Source organism: Schistocerca nitens, chromosome 1 (assembly GCF_023898315.1).
Source record: "Schistocerca nitens isolate TAMUIC-IGC-003100 chromosome 1, iqSchNite1.1, whole genome shotgun sequence".
NCBI lineage: Eukaryota > Metazoa > Arthropoda > Insecta > Orthoptera > Acrididae > Schistocerca > Schistocerca nitens.
The window spans coordinates 145837949-145851785 of record NC_064614.1 but is presented as its reverse complement, the minus strand read 5'-3'; the positions used below and the strand labels follow the sequence as shown (position 1 = coordinate 145851785).

Genomic DNA, 13837 nt, shown 5'->3' with positions numbered 1-13837 from the left:
TATAGAGCAGCTATAAAATGAGCCTACAGTTGTACAGTTAACACGTGTTATAAAAATTTGCAACGTAACTCTGTTAATATTAAAACTTATATTTTCACCAAATACGCAGAGGAGGAATCTTTTAATTTCAGCAAACAATACATTTGTGACCACAGTAATATTGCCTGTAGCATCAGTAATACGGGAAGCACTTTTTTTTAACTGTCATCTGTTGAAGAAATTTTTGATTTCGAAGCACTTACAATGTTATCCGGGCTGAATCTGTTTTCTTATACTGGTGCCCATGAAAAGACCGTTTCTTTGTCATACAAGAGAGCTGCTTCTTCCCCATGATTGTTCGTAGAAAGCTTAAAGTAGACAAATGACCGGTTTAAAAATCATAAGCAAATGTTTACAATTTACTTCACACAAGATGGCTGCAAGTACGAGAAATTTATCTTTGAAACTGTTTACTATAAGTACGGTATTAGTAGTTAACGACAGTATGAGAGAATTTATACGAAATGCAAACTTAGACTCAATCACAGTTTAAAGTAACTCTGGGGGGGGGGGGGGGGGGGAGGTGGGAGCGGCAACAGACTGATCGTGGGGCATTGCTTTACTACCGAATCTCTAATTCGAAAACTATTACATATATTGCAAAAAAAAAATTACCATAATCTTCCTAAACATTGGGAGCATAAGAAAAAAAAATTTTTTTTTTAAATTGACTCTTTCAGGATCATAAGCTGTTAACTGCCTCTTTAACAAGGCCTTCGTAGTCTTGCTATATTTCGAGATAACCAAGGCCTTCTCTCACTCATTCATCTCGCCACATACTGCACCCAAGGGTGGAAAAATGTGTGGCCCAGACATCTCTCTCTCCCTCTCCCTCTCCCTCCCTCTCCCCCTCTCGGTGTGTGTGTGTGTGTGTGTGTGTGTGTGTGTGTGTGTGTGTGTGTGTGTGTGTGTGTGTGTGTGTGTGTTTGTTTTTACATATATTTAACAAATAATTTAGGCCGTTCGGGATGCTTTTGAACGAGGCAGCTACATACTAGCTGCATGTCTTGTTTTAACAGCCAGTAAAATGAGTTGTTATCGGCTGTTTCTTTTTAATTACCGGTAAAATCCTAGGATGTGATTGGTTGGTTCGTTAGATCTTTTCATTTAAATTTCATGCCAATAGTTTGGTCCCTTGGTACCCCAAACCAACCAACTATCTTGCGTTTTTGAATTCCCCACCAGCGCCATCTTTCATTCAGCCATCTTGTACTATGACGTCATTGCCGTTTCTCTCCATCTACACAACTCCTGGATATTGTCAAAACTGCCCTCACCTTGCAGTGGAGCTGGTACCTCTGGATCTGAACGCAGGGCAGAGGGGTGGCTGGAATGCCTGTAGCCGTGTCACTTGAATGGCTTCTTCTAAAAGGACAAGGCATCAATTGAACCAGTGGTCTGCCTCTAATGACTCCACATCAAATGGATATTAAATATTAATTTCCATTCTTCAACCTCAAAGAGTGATTAAGCTCCAAATTCGTTGCCAGAATTTGTTGAAATCGGACAGGGAACACTTTGAAATGTAATGGATAAAAGAAACTGCACCATGTTCGATAGGCCCCGTAATTCTACAACACTGCGCACCCTATTTTTGTCGATTGATTCCACACATCTTACACGATTGACCAAGGACGTATTAGCGCTAATTTTGCATGATTTCCCTTTGCTGATTCAGACGAGTATGTGGATGGTTTCTACGAAAAGGCAGTAAAAGCCCACCCCTTAGCCTCCTCAAAAAAATTCATATATCCAATTCGTGTTTATAGGTTTCCAGAAATTACTGCAACCATCCACTTTTTGTTTTATTCTTCAGTTTTTATTTTCCGTTGCCGGTTTCGAATCGTCTAGAGCAGGGGTTCTCAACAAAATTTTCTCGAAGACCCCCTCAACGAGCATGATTGGTACCTTGTATATCACACTCAAGTACCTAAAAAATCCAAATTTAGAGTCTTTTTATACGTTTTCTATTTTTGGTGCTTAGAAAAAACATTTACATATTCCTTATTGAAAAAAAAACGAGCCTAAAACTGTTTCAATTTAGCTACCATTGTTATCGTTAAATTTTTGATTATTGCTCAAAATCTGTGTCTTCAAATCTGGGTGTTTAGTATAACAAACTCCTTGAAAAAAAATAAAAATTGGGTATGAACTGAAAATGAAAGGCAAAAATTAAAACTGAGTGTATTGGTCTTTCAAGTGTTCTACACATGAGATTGCATTGAGTAGACAGGTGTGAAAAATAAGAGAACACTAATTTCATACAAGGTATTATTTATTTGAAAAAATACAGTTACAACAGAGTACTCGATGAGAAGCGTCCAAAACAAAAAAATCTGTTATCATACGAAATATATTTAATATATTTTTTATTCTAATAGCATCTTGCGGACCCTTCTGGCATAGCTCGCGGACCACTTGTTGGGAACCACTGGTCTAGGGATTTGTATGTTTATGGCATTGTGGCGGTCGTGTATCTGTAGCAGATTGTAAAAACGAAGCCTCTAATCACTGAATGTGGCTAGAATTATTCACATTATGACAATTCATATCTGACAAACGTTTCAATAAAGTATCTGTTTGAAAAACTACAGAATCTTTTATAGATATAGATATATCATGTGTCCCCAGGTGCCATTTGTTGTGAAATTTCAAAACTATTTCGTCATTCACCGCGAAACTCCCATGAACTGACACTACATAGACATGCACACACGAAGACATGCGTGAATTGATCGTTGTAACGGCGATCGCCCGTATTTTTTCAGTCATAATAGTTAACTAAAGAATACTTGCTAGTAGTTAAGAGCAAAGGCACACCAATTAGTCGTTGCCGATTTAGATTGTCCACGGCCGCTTCGGAATATTAAACTGTTGTTTACCCTGAGTATCTGCTTACGGAAGCTTCTACACGCTTGTAGGAAGGAAGTGCGTTGATGAAACACGACTCAAGGTTGGAAATTTGTTACCTTCAGTTCACGTAACCACGAGGCCTAGTTACAAATGACGGCTGAAACACTAACAGTTAATCAGCTCTGCAGCGAAATTCTTTTGACTTGCGCTTGTCTCAGTTATTACATTCCTCGTAATTCCCTAAAATACTTACTAAATTGTATGTGCAGGTCCTCGGTTCTTCTCTGCATAATATATAATTGTTGGCTTCAGCGATAGGTTGAAGGAAGTACTAGGAGTGGGAAACAGTAAACACAGAATGAGATTTGTTATCGTTATGTCTGCTCGGGAGGCTTTATATGTCAAAATTACGCAAAGATCTGTGTCACTTCTCAGATACTAACCATACGGCTTGCTGTTCAGTTCGGAACAATGGATTAAATATTTATTTAAGCGGATTATCCTGAACTCGTCAGCCATGTAAAAAAAAATTTCGTAGCCTTCCCATGATTTCGTATTTTTAAACCATTCAGGGAGAGCTTCATATTTGTCAGCTTTTCGTGTGCCAGACACCCGCAAATCCTTTCGTCGTTACTTTCAAGGGCGCTGTTCCGCTTCAGAGAATAGTTTTTCTTCCCGATCATGCCACCCAATCACAGTTTATTTAATCCGTTGTAAGGTTGTTGCTTATTCCTATGTTTTCATTGTGGGTGTTTTTCCAACTTAACCTTCAGTTGTATTAACGTATTATTATTATTTCTGTCGCAGACATTATTATTATTTGTTTCACGCAACCTAAAGGCGAAAGTAATTTTCCTCTCGTCCTGGCAACGTACGATACGGTACTTAGATTACTATTAGGTCATGTAACGGTGTCGAATGAGTGAGCGAGGCCGTAGTTTTCAGAACATCACACGTTGAAGATATGAAAAGCGTAAGACATCCCATCCGGCATCCATACTCTAGTACTGACGCGTAACGGAACAATAATACATACTTGTTGCTACATAAATCTTTTTTTTAGGGATCAATTTTCAACAGCTAAGTATATATACAGTAACCAGGAGCTGTAAGTCTCGTGAGCCCCTGTGGCCTAATGGATAAGGCATCGGTCTCCTAAACCGGGGATTGTGGGTTCGAGTCCCACCAGGGGTACACAATATTTTTATTCTTCGAAATTTTGCAGTTTAGTGTGTTTCGTATGGATGTTTATCAAATTTTAATTAAAAATGATTTATTCGTATCAGATGGTTACAAAACATTGTTATACAGAAATAGAAATTGAAAGCTATTTACCCTTCTAAAAATTTCTGTTTCTGTTCGCCTACGATTTGTTTGACAATTTCACGAGTTTTTTCGGTTAATGCAAATAATGGTAACACAACTTTTCGTTGATTTGATATTTATTGATTGCTCGTTGCAATACATGTTTTATAGGTGCGATGCAAGGGAATTTTCAATGCTGGTTTAAGTTTTTCCTCTGTTTGGTAAGCATTAAAATAAAACAGCTCACATTTTTGCAACTATTGGATGTAGTATGGAATGCCGTGAAAGGTTATAAAATATAACGCGCAAGGAATGGCATTATTTAACTACATCATGATGTGCCTTCTTTCTGCGGAGAAATACACTGTGTTTATGTCTTGGAGTAAAATGTCGACTGAATCTTTCCCTCACTTCTTAGTAAAACAACATTATAATAAATGGAAAGCGCTGTGTTATCGGTTTTCGGGTTACAAGGCCATCTTCAGACATTCACTGACAACTGTCGCCAAACAAGTTACAATGTTTGTAAACGACATTGGAAAAGAAGTCAAACATCTAGACTGAAGCAGAAATGTTCAGTAAATAACGGCTTTGAGAGTGTGGTCGTAATGCAATATAAAAAGTAAAACGTTGAACAGTAAATAAATATAAAGGGAATAAACAGGAAAAAACTTTTAACGCAAGACTGGACCAGCAAGCCTACATAATAGATTATATTTATAAACGAAACCAATACAATAAATTATTATGAGCAGCTTATAGGGCTACTACAGGAGGTATAAATCATGGAGGGTGACACACAAAACATTAAAAGAAAGAATTATCAACGTAGCTACAGAACATATAAGGACCTTAAGCAGCATCCATAAGATAAACAGAAATGAATAAATGCAGGAAAATAGGAGTGTGAGGGAGGAAGCAGTAAACGCCATTTTTGAGAAACAGTTTCGTTTAAATAAATGAACCAAGTAAAATAAAAAAACAGAATTTGATGAGAGAACTTCAAAGATGTTATTTACCATATGTTTCTGCTTCAGTCTAGATGTGTAACTTCTCTGCAATGTCGTTAACAAACTTTGTAACCTCTTTGGTGACAAGTCAGTGAATGTCTGAGGATGATCTATTAGGCCATTAGGACTTAAATGTCATTCACCATCCGCCAAAAGCATCATGGAAAAATATTACTGCATGGAACATAAAATGTAAGTTGTATTCATGTTTTAGTAAGTAAATGAATATATTTTCCCTAATCTTTCCTCTACTCATTTATAAACTTGAGTTCCCATTCGCTTCTGTTTCTATGTACGGGCTAATCTCAGGATCTACTGCAGAGATTTTGACAGTCCTCGAATTCCCGGAACTGACATCTTGCCGGAATCGATATCCGTAACAGACAAACATCATCAAGATTCTCGATTACCAGGCTGGATGATCTGTCTGTGTACGTAATTAAGTTTGTGCGGAACCCTCAGTGTGCCAGTCCTACTCGCAATTGGCCGTTTAATTTTTTTTTCTTTTTATATTTTTTAATGGGTGACATCACAAAGAATAAAATCACATGCGATGTAGGTAATGATTTCATACAGATGCCAGAATGGATAGCGACTGTGGCAGACAACCGCAGCCAGTATTAGAAACTTATGTAATTCGAGAACAGTTAATTAACTTAAGCCAGAACAGCAATCATAGTAGCTAGTAACGTTGTTGTTGTTGTTGTTGTTGTTGTTGTTGTGGTGATGGTGGTGGTGGTGGTGGTGGTGGTCTTCAGTCCTGAGACTGGTTTGATGCAGCTCTCCATGCTACTCTATGATGTGCAAGCTTCTTCATCACCCAGTACCTACTGCAGCCTACATCCTTTTGAATCTGCTTAGTGTATTCATCTCTTGGTCTCCCTCTACGATTTTTACCCTCCACCCTCCCTCGATGTCTCAGAACATGTCCTACCAACCGATCCCTTCTTCTAGTCAAGTTGTGCCACAAGCTCCTCTTCTCCCCAATTCTATTCAGTACCTCCTCATTAGTTATGCGATCTACCCATCTAATCTTCAGCATTCTTCTGTAGCACCACATTTCGAAAGCTTCTATTCTCTTCTTGTCCAAACTATTTATCGTCCAACATTAGGGAAATTCATTTAACGTGGCAACAGATAACACAGTCGGCATGGTAGCAGAAACGCGATAGAAAAGCAAAGAAAAGAGCTTTGTAAATGAAACAGTGCCAGACAGGAAAGCCGAACCTAACTGGCGAGTAGAAATTCAACATGCAGTCACAGACAGATCATTATTGCCAGAAAATTTTGAATCGAACGAATTTAGCACAACAGAAACAGGTATAAGACAAAGTACGGATGAAAGCTTCGGCCAATACCATACGACGTATGAATTCACAGTAAAACTTCGTTAACACGAATCCGAAGCGACCGAAAACTCAGGAGTTCGTGTTAAAAAAATTGGTGTTAAGTGAAAAACACTTGTTTTAATAAGTATACATGTACAGCAGTACACTAATGTGTAATACACTACACTATGACTCACGTTATTGTAGACTTTGTAACACTATAAAGTACTTGTAAAATCAAAGTACTCACAAATTATGTACGTTACTTTCTTGTAAAAAATTCGGTCATGGTTCGCTGACGTTCCTGGGAACGATAATATTTTGTAATTTCACAACCAATTGTAATGATAGTGTCCGTAAAGCTAGTAGTGACGTCGGATGTTGAAGCGAACCGTTCTAAACCGTCCAAGGCTGTAAACATCTCCTGACAGGTAGGTGGAATGGTATCTGTATTCTCTTCCTCTTCACTTCCTTCTGATGGCCCTTCTTGCACCTCGTTCACAGCTTTTGGCACATCCGATTCCACAGAAGCACATACGGCGGCAACATCGTCGTCTACACTAATGAATTCTACGGAACTAATCCCAGGGTCGCAACGACCTGCAGAACTGTCCATCCATCAGGTGAGGTGGCGTCTTCTAACTCGTGGACATCTTCAGTGTTGCTATGTCTCTAAGATCTGTTAAAGCACTTCCCTATATGATGTGGCGAGACTGAGTTCCAGGCTGCTGCGACGGCTTTTATTGCGTCAGGCAGGTTCCAGTTTGGGGTTGCACTATTGTTTCCAGCAGCACGAATTGCAGCTCTTACAAGTCGCATACGATAAGCTCTCTTATGAGAGGTTATGCCTTGGTCCTAAGGCTGAAGGCAGCTAGTGGCGTTGGGTGGAAAAAACTGAACCTTTATGTTGGATAGGTTCAGATTACGAACGCTTACATCTATACAATGTAAGAAGAACATGTCTATTTTGAGCAACCATTATGGAACCGTTATAGCAGCACTGTTGATTTCCGTAACTTTTGATGTTAATTGTTTGAGGGTGAGCTGGATTATACGAAAGGTAGAGTATAACTGCTGAGTGGGTATGTCCTAAACGTTTAAATTAAAACGTCCAATTGTTATTACCTCAACCTGTTTCGAAGTTAAAAAACTGTAATAATACTTCTGACTATGTCATAAATTACTCAAAATAACCAGCTGGAGTCCAGTGTATCGTTACTATTACTACGAACTTCCCAAGGAGTTCTGCTACCACAGCATCAGCTTCAAACTGCTGCAAAATCTGAAGCTGTCAGTGTTTTTACATTGGTATTGTCTCTTAACGTAAGTGCAAGCTCCAGTTTCAACTTCATCCTGTTCGTGCTCTCTGAATAACTACAAAATTGTACGAGAAGTTCTTACTCTTCGTGAACAAAGGGCATGCTGATTTAGGTTTCCCGTGATTTCCCTAAATTGCTTCAGGCAAATGCCAGGATGGTTCCTTTGAACGGGCACGGGGCATTTCCTTCCCCATCCTAATCCGATGCGACCGATGACCTCGCTGTTTGGTTTCCTTCCCCAAACCGACCAACCAAGCAACCGCGACCAAAGCGAAACGAAACAAGACAGCCATTCTTAATAAATAGACATAGCGTTACCTAATCACCCGGTTTTAATGCTATATTTCAACCCCTGGTTGCAAATTTATAAAACAAATAAAACTGTTTTTTGGGTTCAAATGGCTCTGAGCACTATGCGACTTAACTTCTGAGGTCATCAGTCGCCTAGAACTTAGAACTAATTAAACCTAACTAACATAAGGACATCACACACATCCATGCCCGAGGCAGGATTCGAATCACCGACCGTAGCAGTCGCTCGGTTCCAGACTGTAGTGCCTAGAACCGCACGGCCACTTCGGCCGTCCTGTTTTTGGGCTTCGAAGTCGGACGCTGTAAGGAAGTACTTACTGGAAGCGCTTCAGAAAAGCAATTTCACAAAAGAGTGTTCCGTTTGGCGATGATAACACGACCGTCAACTCTGGCGGTCTAGAACATCTGGTTCCAGCAATGTCTTCAGTAAATTGAAGAAATAACTGGGGGGACAACATTTGAGGAAGTGGCTGTTCATGCCATATTATACATAGTCCTTGCAGAACTGTTTCAGACAATGTAAACATGGATATGGAAATTTTTATCCAGAAAATATTCTCTCATTTTTCAGTTTATACTTCGAGACGACAGAATTCGTTGAATTTTGTTGGAAATGAAAACAAGAGAATACTTTCTCATAGTCAGATGATGCCTAAAACCTATGCATGCAATTGAAAGAATTTTGGAAACGTATGAGGCTCTTAACTATTTTTTCATGTCTGAAAATAACGTCCCCGTTACAATTAGGCTTTTCTTGAATAACCCTCCAGCGGAATACCTATGGTTTCTTCAGGGCGTCTTCAGTTTACAGAACAAACAAATATCGTGCACTGCAGGTGGAAATAGTTTGTAATGGAAGTGTATTCTGTTCTCAGTGATTCTGTCGTAAAGTGCAAGTCAGGGCTAAAAACTATTTCGTTCCCCTAAAAGTAAGAAATGTCATGTGACAATGACCAGCTTGTTAATGTGTTCAGAAAAGATATGAATGGTTTTTATTCTGTTTGTAGTAATCACATTAGCAAACGGGCGAGGCAGTACGATGAATTAACTGTGTTCGGTTGGTTAACTATTAGCAAAGAAGTTGACTGAGATGTGTGGTAAATGTTGTAGCCTATTTGAGAAACACGAATGGATGACAGTGAATTGTTTGAAGTAAATGGCGTGAAAATGTTTTTAAGTGAACAGCTCAAATCGGAAACCAAATCAACATCTGTATCTGACAGATGGCGTGATTTCATGAATAATCGTTCTGGAGGTGAATTTTCAGAATTTACGAAAATTGTGCGATACTTTTTTTGCAGCCCCTGCCCACAATGCAGCTGTGGAAAGGATGTATTCCTTATTAATTACACACTGGAGTGATGAAAGAAATAAGCTTTCCGTACAGTGTGTAAAGAATTTGTAGATCGTCAGTTATATCAATAAAGATTTCGCTTGTTCTCAAGACTATGATAACACCAAATCTAAAAGAGTTACTTTAAGAAGAATTAAGGATGCTAGAAATATGGTATTGTAAGAAAGAAAAAAAAGCCATTGTGGTTCACATAAAGATTGTTTCTGATACCCTCCGGTTTTTCATTTCTAAATATGTTAACCCTAACTACACTCCTGGAAATTGAAATAAGAACACCGCGAATTCATTGTCCCAGGAAGGGGAAACTTTATTGACACATTCCTGGGGTCAGATACATCACATGATCACACTGACAGAACCACAGGCACATAGACACAGGCAACAGAGCATGCACAATGTCGGCACTAGTACAGTGTATATCCACCTTTCGCAGCAATGCAGGCTGCTATTCTCCCATGGAGACGATCGTAGAGATGCTGGATGTAGTCCTGTGGAACGGCTTGCCATGCCATTTCCACCTGGCGCCTCAGTTGGACCAGCGTTCGTGCTGGACGTGCAGACCGCGTGAGACGACGCTTCATCCAGTCCCAAACATGCTCAATGGGGGACAGATCCGGAGATCTTGCTGGCCAGGGTAGTTGACTTACACCTTCTAGAGCACGTTGGGTGGCACGGGATACATGCGGACGTGCATTGTCCTGTTGGAACAGCAAGTTCCCTTGCCGGTCTAGGAATGGTAGAACGATGGGTTCGATGACGGTTTGGATGTACCGTGCACTATTCAGTGTCCCCTCGACGATCACCAGTGGTGTACGGCCAGTGTAGGAGATCGCTCCCCACACCATGATGCCGGGTGTTGGCCCTGTGTGCCTCGGTCGTATGCAGTCCTGATTGTGGCGCTCATCTGCACGGCGTCAAACACGCATACGACCATCATTGGCACCAAGGCAGAAGCGACTCTCATCGCTGAAGACGACACGTCTCCATTCGTCCCTCCATTCACGCCTGTCGCGACACCACTGGAGGCGGGCTGCACGATGTTGGGGCGTGAGCGGAAGACGGCCTAACGGTGTGCGGGACCGTAGCCCAGCTTCATGGAGACGGTTGCGAATGGTCCTCGCCGATACCCAGGAGCAACAGTGTCCCTAATTTGCTGGGAAGTGGCGGTGCGGTCCCCTACGGCACTGCGTAGGATCCTACGGTCTTGGCGTGCATCCGTGCGTCGCTGCGGTCCGGTCGCAGGTCGACGGGCACGTGCACCTTCCGCCGACCACTGGCGACAACATCGATGTACTGTGGAGACCTCCCGCCCCACGTGTTGAGCAATTCGGCGGTACGTCCACCCGGCCTCCCGCATGCCCACTATACGCCCTCGCTCAAAGTCCGTCAACTGCACATACGGTCCACGCTGTCGCGGCATGCTACCAGTGTTAAAGACTGCGATAGAGCTCCGTATGCCACGGCAAACTGGCTGACACTGACGGCGGCGGTGCACAAATGCTGCGCAGCTAGCGCCATTCGACGGCCAACACCGCGGTTCCTGGTGTGTCCGCTGCGCCGTGCGTGTGATCATTGCTTGTACAGCCCTCTCGCAGTGTCCGGAGCAAGTATGGTGGGTCTGACACACCGGTGTCAATGTGATCTTTTTTCCATTTCCAGGAGTGTAGATATACCGTGCGAGCCCCAGCCATGTCCGATCCCTCAGATGCGATTCATCAGACTACATGGGGATTCCAAGCGACCAGCGATCGATCGCTGTGATCAGCGACTTTGCCACGCACGTGCGATGTACAGTCAGATCATTCAACCTGGCAAAGGACTGCTGCGGTTCGTCGTCGCACATGTGTAGGACATTGTTGCTGCTCGTGCTGCGCATGCACCCAGGGCCCTTTGCTCTTAACGCTGCCCTTCGCCCCTCTCACAACGGTGAATACGTGACGCGACCAAGGTAGCAGAAGAAAGTTCAGTTTTGTGGGAGTCGTGGCATTTTTGATGAGAACAAAGGAGGGCAGGGTGATATTGGAGTTCTCCACTTCCATCAAGGTGACTTACACATTTAAGGGACTCCGGAACGCCCTATACTTGCAATGTTAAAATAACGCTTATGAATTACATCTTTCCTCACAAAGTATTTGAGGTAGGAAGTTGAACCTACAGATTATTTATTGGAATATGGGCTACAACTTAACACAGGGATTTTACAAAATTTTAGTTCAGTTATTAAAGATGATTTTTTTCAATTGTAATGAAAATTCACAACATTTTTTTGCAATTTTTTATTTATATATTCAAAAATATACGGGTTGTTGGAAAAAGGCTGTGTTAAATTATGCAGAAGGTACTGTGTAACATTTACTGAAAGTTTGAAACAAATATGTTTGGAAGATCCTTAGAAAACATGTAATTAGTATGAGAAAATAAAAGTTTTGGGAATCGAGCGACAAAGATTGGATTAACTTTTTAGTGCATTCCAGGTCCATAGGATGGATTATCTTCATCCTCTGCAAACTCCTCCTCCAGCTTCATCTTGTTCCTCCTCCTGTTTACTCTTGCTTGTATTTCTACACTCTTTACAGCCCTGTCTGCAGCCCGAAGGCGTTCCTTGTCTAAAGCAAGCATCGCTCGTACCATGTTAGAACCTATCTTCATTCCCATATTTCTAAATACCTTGCACCTTACAATGTTGCCATCATTGAAAGTCGCAACAGCATCATACACACCAAAGTGAAGTTCAAAAAATGGCTCTGAGCACTATGGGACTCAACTGCTGAGATCATTAGTCCCCTAGAACTTAGAACTAGTTAAACCTAACTAACCTAAGGACATCACAAACATACATGCCCGAGGCAGGATTCGAACCTGCGACCGTAGCGGTCTTGCGGTTCCAGACTGCAGCGCCTTTAACCGCACGGCCACTTCGGCCGGCAAAGTGAAGTGTTTCTATTCCAACAAATACAGTCTTGGGGATTCTCGACCATATAACACTATTTACACTTTCATTGGGGTTTTGAGTTTTTCCGCGAATACACTTTTTCAACAGTTCAGGTGCTGCTAAGTCTCTGAAAATAGGTTTTATCACCTCCATTATTGCATGAGGCAGACTATGCTTATGAGTGTACACTTCACCAGTTAGCAATCCTTTGTTATATTTACACCAACTATTTTCTTCTTTGGGACACAAGCTATGTTGGGGATTTTCATCGTCTTTATTGTTTACAGTAATAACACATACCTTTGGCTTTCCAACATTTCTCCTTTTCTTAAAAGCGTTCAGAGGATTTCTAATAACTTTACTTTTACTGATTATTATACTTCAACAAAACAGAGACTCAAGAAACAGAATTAATTACGAATATTTTCGAGATAACGACAGAGTAAATAAACATGAAACAATCGACAATCACACCAGCGATATATATTGAACCATCACAGGTTAGCCACAACACATACTTTATCTCACATCACTTAAATGTACCTGATGAACACGGACATTAATAATAACACCATTTGACAGCAGTTTAACAGCGCCACAGTGGGTCACGCCCATGTAGAACACATTTAAAAAAAAATTTGAAAATAGTTGTAGTCTTCGGAATTGAATAAATTATATATCTATTAAAAGGTAATAGTCTGCAGATTCAGAAAACGCAAAAAAGTAAAAATTGAACTTTTCATGATTTTGAGCCTTTCCGGAGCCCCTTAAGGAGATTGGGCAGCTGAACTGGTGGAGAAAGACCTTATTACCTTAACCGACAATCCACAGCCATGTGTGCCTTAGGATCGTTAACGCAGGCATAATTAAAAGTGCCCTCTGTCACTCAACTTGTAGCGATGCACAGAGATCGGTGTCCACGTTAAACAGGGGGCTCAAAGATCAGAGGAAACTAGGACGATGCCTAGCAAATCACTGTAGTATTAAATCAACCATCGGGTTGATGAGCTTACCGTTTTTACTTTATCAATGCTCCGTTGGAGGCGTTATGTCATCTTCACATTTTACGTAAAAATAACTTATATAAAACCCTAAAAACCGTAAGATAAACTTTCTCCATGTGCCACCCAGTACTCTAACAGAGACGTGGCGCTGTTTTGGCATGTCATGAAAGCTAAATAGAACATCTCAATTGCTTTCATGACTCACTTAAAAATATTCATATCACTCTTCCAGAAGTGGCTGCATCATGGAACAAATTGCACTAAGACAGTCACATCACATTTCGAAAATTCACATCTCACGCATACAACTTATTTTATTTTTGCCTTATAGAATGGGCAACACAGTCACAGAAATCAAAATAATTCCAGTCTTTCGGTTCT

General features: G+C 41.0%; 1 non-coding gene across 1 annotated transcript; it reads left to right on the top strand.

Annotated features, from left to right (window-relative positions):
- The first annotated feature begins 4013 nt into the window (after positions 1 to 4013).
- On the top strand, positions 4014 to 4086 carry Trnar-ccu (transfer RNA arginine (anticodon CCU)). The gene has a single exon. It is a non-coding gene; the product is annotated as a tRNA-Arg (tRNA).
- Positions 4087 to 13837: the final 9751 nt, after the last annotated feature.